Below are 7,093 nucleotides of genomic sequence, written 5' to 3' on the forward strand. Positions count from 1 at the left end.
GTTGTATGTCCCCAAACAGAGAAGGAAGATGGTTGCTGCAAATGATGATCAAGCTACTATATGGAAACCTTTATTGAAACAAGATGACTACTAGAAGAAAAGAAAATGTTGCTACAAATGTCCACATTGCTGCAAATCTGTACTGAGATCATAAAACCGTATAGTCTTCAACTACAACACACAGTGTGCAATCCTACTTATGTGAATAAATGGTGTCGATATCGAACATAAGCAAGAATCATTGGATTACCGACCATTGAGGACGTCGTTAACCAATGTGAAATTTCCCACCTATGATGTCAATGGGAATCAAGGCACTAGGTACATTCTCCTAGCCATGAATAGATTTTTCAAAGTCAAATGGATTGAAGAATTCATCCACCAAGAAAATTTGATGTATTCCCTTGGTAGATGATAAGGATACCTACCATTAAGGCATGCAGGCTCCTAAGTACCTGATCTAACCCTAGCCTTGGTCCTAGATAATTTGCTGATGTCGATGGGACAAAGCTTGCTGGCAAGCGGGCCTTAAGGAATGCCACATAAACCAACATGGGTACAAGACATAATGATTTTAAATATACATGATTTGAAGAACTCATACAAATTTACAAACATTATTGGGAACTTTGCCCACCAGTTACCTGGTTTTCAAGAAGAATCCCTGCACAGTTGCGCCAAACAAGATGGTTTTCACAAAAGGACTTATTTTATCTTTACTATTTTCATTTATTTATTTAAAATAAAAACTTCCCTATTTTACTAAAGAAAGGGAGATGAACTCCTTCAAGTGAAGGAGTAATTCCAATGAAGCCATGTGCGAAGCAAGTACAAATAGATATTCATGCTCATATTTAAAATATGAAAAACCAACAAATGTACTTGATATGAAAACACGAGTTTTAGAAGAGGAGAATACTGCCTCACTTCAGTTGTTGTTTGGAACCAATGTTCGATGTAATCATGGTATTCTTGGTCCATTTCTTGATTTGGCCCATGCTGCTCATCCTCTTCTTCCATGTCATGTTGATTGTTCTTCGTAGGGTGAGTAGTCTCTTGATTACATTCTAGATCTACTGATAGACATGTCAAGAACTCCTCGATCTCAGGTTCCAGTGGATGTTCTCCATTTATTATAGTGCATGATTCATTCATCTCCTTAGATGACTGGTCATGGAAATCAAAAGAGACTTCCAAATCCTCTTGTGGTGGTGGAGAAATGGACAATTTCTTGACTATTGTCAAGAAGTTCTCTTCCTAAGAGGTAGAGGTCAAGATCCCAGCAACTGCTAGGGCTTGTGAGAGGTCCTTCATATTTATCATCTTCAAGTCCATCTGGTTGATTGATAGTCCCTATCTCCACACACATATTAGTAACGTGGGTTATTACAACACCCCAAAATGATATAGCGTTAAAAGATTGGAATCTGAAGATGAATTTAAAAGATATATTGACTGAAACAAAACTCACCACACTTGGGAACGAATTAGAATACTATTTAATCTATTAAAAGCAAAACAATTCGGAAATTAAATATCTCACAGAGTGTTTCAGACTATTCTAAGGCCTGTGCTGCTTATGAGGCTTAGCTATGGTTCCTGTAGATGTGTCTTACTAAGTCTGTGAGATTTACAAACTTTTGCGAATTACATGAAATGTGGAAATGAAATCAAACTACTTCTACTTCTATACATAAAGATAAAGGAAATAGAAACTCAAGAACAAGCAGTGATCAGTCAGACTTTGGAGCAACCCCAACAAAAGTGGATGCGTGGCTCTTCACTCACGTCTTACCGTACTCTCTCCACCCTCTGACAGTCCTGCAAGATCTTGAAACTCTAATAATAATGGTTACCTGAATAAGAAATGACAACTTCCCCGACAACGGCACCAAAATGTTGGGAGTTTTAATCGATAATTAATCCTCCTAATATTTATTATGAACCCAGGGTTCGTAAACACGAATTTCCTTGTGCTCTCTTTGTTTGGGGCTAGGTCAGAGTTTGATGATTTCATTTTTACAATTTATGGAATGATAACTATTTGTAAATCAAATCATCTAATTATAAAGAGCAAACCCAACAATCAAATTTTATTTAAAGATTTCAAAAACCTTTACAAACTCTAGCATTCAAATCTGAACTCAACTGAACTGTGATAAAAATGGACTTCTACTCACACAAAAATTTATTCAATCAAACCCTCAAATGCTGGTACCAAACCCTCTATTCGTAATAACAGTTTAATCATCACTCAGCAAGCAATCTATAATGATGGCAATTCAATCCTTAAGCAAACAAACAAATCTATACTAATAATCATTTAACCTTTAAACAATCCACACAAACGACAATTCACTCCTGAAGCAACTAAGCAAACTATAACAATTCAATTCTTAAACAAACAAGCAATCTATATTGATAGTAATTCAACTTAAACAATTCCTAAGAAACTGTACTCAAAACCATTCTGAAATCACACCAATGTTGGAGCCAATGCACTACTGTCTAAAATCTAATTGATATCTGACTCCTTAAATCAATCACTTTACAAAGAAAAGGAAATCGTTTTACCTACACAGCTAGAATTGATCTCCACATGAAATAGGGAAATTTATTTATCTACCAAACTTGATAAAATCAATCAACACCAGAACAACGGAATCACTTATCTATTTTAAACTAACAAATTCACAGTCAACAACTAATCATCGAAAGCACTTAGTAGTATTCTATGTTCAACCCACACTTAATCCAAAAGTCTACCTGTCAAATGGAACAAAGCTTATTCGATAGTGAACCAACCAATGTTTATAAAAACAATCTTTAACTTAAACAACTCGAAACTAAACCAAGAACGATCAAAGAGAATTCTTCATAGGATATTTCCTGTAAAATAGTTAAAACACACAGTCAATCCAATCCAGCTCCCGAGGGAACGAAGAACAGCTCGATGAGCAAAAAAATCTCGTTCTAGTTGGTTCGAATTCTCAGAATAGAATTAATTAGCAAAACAATCTCAGCACTCTCGGTGTATGGATAGTTCGTTCACTCATTAGATGTTCATGTGGCATTTCTTGGTTAATTATGAATCAATGCAATAGCAAGCATATTTTGTTCTGAAATCAAAGCAAAGTTCACTCAAAAGTTCAGCTAGGAATTATGGAAATGAGTGGATGAAAGAACAGTAATGCACCTACACTCTTTTAAACAACCAAATAAATGAAACTCTCACACAGTCAAGCCAAAGTAATTTGAAATGCAAGTACACACCGTAACTAATCACACAGTGATTCTATCTGCAATATACAAAGCAACCCAGATGGGTGGGCCCTAGCCACACCTGGGAGCTAGATAAACTTACAGTAAAAAGGAAATCTCAAATGCAATCAATCCATTGTCTTCAGCAATCCATCAAACGCTTAATCCCAAATTCAAAGTAGAAGCATTGTCAATATATTTGATTAAAAACAAGTCATGAAATACACAGCAATTGCTTCCATGTTTGAAATCTGCCTCCCTTTCCTATGCTTGTTTCTTTGCTTTTATACATGTTGTAGATTAATTACAAACAAATTCATGCCCTGTTTGAATTCTCTAGATGGCCTTCAAGTAGCTAATGATTGTTGTTGATTTTTATCAATGCAGGGATGGAGGACAAGAACTTATCAAACCATAACTGTGGCATAAAAATAGGCAAATCGGAATTTGACTGTTAAGTACAAATTTGGAATTTTTTTATAAATTGGCCTCAAAGAACTCCTTATATCTCCCAAACCATAAGGAATTTTAGAAAATTGTTTCTAGGTTAGTAAATTGGCTATATTCGGACCAAACTCCATGTGCCAAATTTTTTGAATTCGCTTTCATATGCACAGAAATTGAGGTGGAAGTTGGCAGTTTGAAAATTATTGCAGATTTGGGCAAATTTATCAATTTCCTTCTGGAGACCCACATGAGTGACCTGGGTGCAATAAAAGTTATGGAAAGGTATTAAAACATCATTTTTGACAATAAACTCTCTCGATTTTTCTAGAAGCATCCCGAAAGTGTCAAAAGCCCCAAATTGGCTATTTTCATACTCTACTAGCTTGTGCAGAAACTTGGCGATAGATCCCTGTGAACATGAGCTTTAGAAAAACCATCATTATTAAATCATGGCATAATCATATTTAATCATAGGAAAGCTAATAAAACCAATGATAATCAACCACGAGGCATAGGATGTGATTTGGCAATAAATGATGTAATTAGGATACGGAACAGGTTAAAGACCTAGTGTTTTAGGGTATGAATGGTGTTATTACATGATGAAAACATGGGCATTTTCAAGGCCCATCAATATTTGTGTGTCTATATTCTATTCTTTCTATCAAACTACTTAGATCTTACCTCTATTTATACAATCCCATGGTCCGCGAACCATGCGTAGATCTTTTACAGCCAACATTACATTTCCAAAATAAGGGCAAAGAACCCTATGACTCTTTAGCACCTACACACTCCACGACCACAAAATGTGGAGTCTTTACACTTGGATTACAAAATTTTACCAAAATATGGGCTTTTAGCCCCAAAACTACCCTTGGGGGATCCCGCGCCCAACAATCAACTATAATATCAATATCTCATCTCTTCTCCCCTTAGGCCTTCCCATGGAGGTTTATTTATACTTCTCCAAATTAGTTTTTTCACTTGGGAAATAGTTGATAAATAGTTGGTCCACAGGCTATAGTAGGTGAGTAACAGGTAAAACTCGTAAACTCCGCCCGAAATTAAAGAGATTTATTATTTTTAAGTTTTTTAACACATATACGCGGTTAGGTATATGCTAAACTGCGTGTACATGCTTTTAACACAGGGAAAAGTAGCGTATAGGAAACAAAACACTGTTTTTTAGATTTTGGACCAAGTTTGGAAAGGAAGGGTTTCCCTAGGCCACAACCAGAGCATCAGATCTACCAGGAGTGGTAAATGGTGCTATAACAGATGCACCCTAATATATGAGGTCAGAAGTGGTACATCATGGCCAAAATGTATTAAGTGTATAGAATGAATCATGTTGAGACCAAGGAGGAGTTCACCAGACTTCAGCCTGCCAAGCCAATGAAATATATCAGAAAGAAACTGTTGTCTGAGGCGGGCATACCCATGCTCAGAGATAGTAAAACATGTCTGCATGTCAAGTACAAAAGCGGATCCAATATGCATACAAGTATAAAGGAACTGAAAATACATAATGGATCATCCGATCATATCCAAGTAAATGTTTGAATATCACATATAAAGAACTGATCAATGATGTTGAAGTATGAAGGTTATCACTAAAGAGATAAAGTTGATCCAAAAAGTACCAAGTCAAATGGTGGAATAAATGGTACTACACTACAACTTGGGTGCCAACATATAGGATGTCGTTGTAAGGAACTATAACATATAAGGTGGATGGTTTCAACTATCAGAAATAGGAGCAACTGACAAGTGAACCAACAAATGTTTATGAAAACCCAAGGTCTTCACCGACCGTTGTGGTACATTTCTACACAATGAGAATAAATGATCTGAAGTCGACCATGTGAGAAGTCATTTGATTACCGGTGATTGATGTATACTATTAAAAAATGCGAGACTAATCACCAATAATGATGATGAGAGCTAAGGTACCCAGTACAATCTAACAAGTGCGAATAAATGAGATGTAGTTGAACACTTGGAAGAATCTATCAATCAAGAGACAATGATGTTTTCCCATTGTCAATAGCAAAGGAGTCTGCCACTGATGACTGCAAACCCTAAGGTACTCCCAAATGGACTCTAGATCTTGTTCCGCGAGAAATGAGCTGAAGTCGATGGGAAAAGATCTGATAGAAGGAAGGCATTAAGGCATCCTTCATCAATCTAGCGCAAGTGTAACCCGTAGGCCAATAATGTGTATTGGATGAATAAAGATGTAGTAACCCAACCGAAGCACGTTTCTAGCATACACAAGATGTATCTAGTGCATGATAGAAACCCTTTGAACCAACCAATAATGAAATTTGACATAGAGGTGAGGAATCCACCAATAGGGTCAAACAAAAGCCAAGGCACTACATGAATCCCAATGTATGATAATGAAAGCTGATGTTGAACACAAGGGAAGTCACTCAGTCAAAGACCCATGATATTGATCGATGCTGAGCGCAAAGTGACCTATCAATAATGAAAATAGGGCCAGGGTGCAGCTCTAGATCCGCTCTCAGAGAAATTTGTTGTAGTCGATAAGAGCTTGACCCTCCAGCAAGAAGTCAATGGAGACCTTCTCAAACAAGCACAATCAAAGGACCAAATAGATGATGTGATAATGAACATGACTCTAACTAGGGATGGCCGAATGAAAAATAGGTCAAGAGACACCGCAGAGAAGCTAACTCAGGTTTACTTCCTTTGAACAAAAGCGCGACTCAACTGTGACTACATGGCATCATATGATAAATTTGTATAAGTTTTTCATGCAGGAGGCATAAGAAAACTCTCCATGTGATTGGAAGATATAACCAATTGGAGGACTATTGACTTGATAACAAGGTTAAGGCTCTCCTAAGTCAAACTAAAGCCCATCCCATTGGAGGAAAGACTTATTTTTTGAGTACTTTGTTCAAGGGAAACATAAATGACTCTACCTGCCATCAAATATGGAAATAATGTCCCGTTCTGGCTCTTTTTGGGATATATAATTTTTTTTGTCTTTTTCATATTTATGAAGCCTGAAAAAGAATAAAATAATTCTATAGCAAAGTGGAAATAATGAGTGTCGAAAAAGCAGATGCTCTAGTTCCTGGGAGGGAAACATTCCTATGCTCAATGCAAGGTGGAGAAACTGGTCAATGACACTCAAAGTAACATTCTTTCCACGGGTAAAAGGGTATGTCAAGTTGCTGAGGCTAAGTGATTGCAAGGTTGATTTTGCAGAAGCCATGGTCAAAAGGTGGCTTAAACATGAGCCCAAGTGAAGTTGTCTCAAGGCCAAAAGGTGAAAATGGTCAACATGCAATGCAACTGTACAACTCAACGCAAAGGAGCCTCTAGGGTATAAAGCCAGAAAATATTGAAG

This window comes from Pinus tabuliformis, chromosome 6, assembly GCF_031772625.1.
Source record: "Pinus tabuliformis cultivar Carrire ecotype Pingquan chromosome 6, CPIR1, whole genome shotgun sequence".
Lineage (NCBI taxonomy): Eukaryota > Viridiplantae > Streptophyta > Pinopsida > Pinales > Pinaceae > Pinus > Pinus tabuliformis.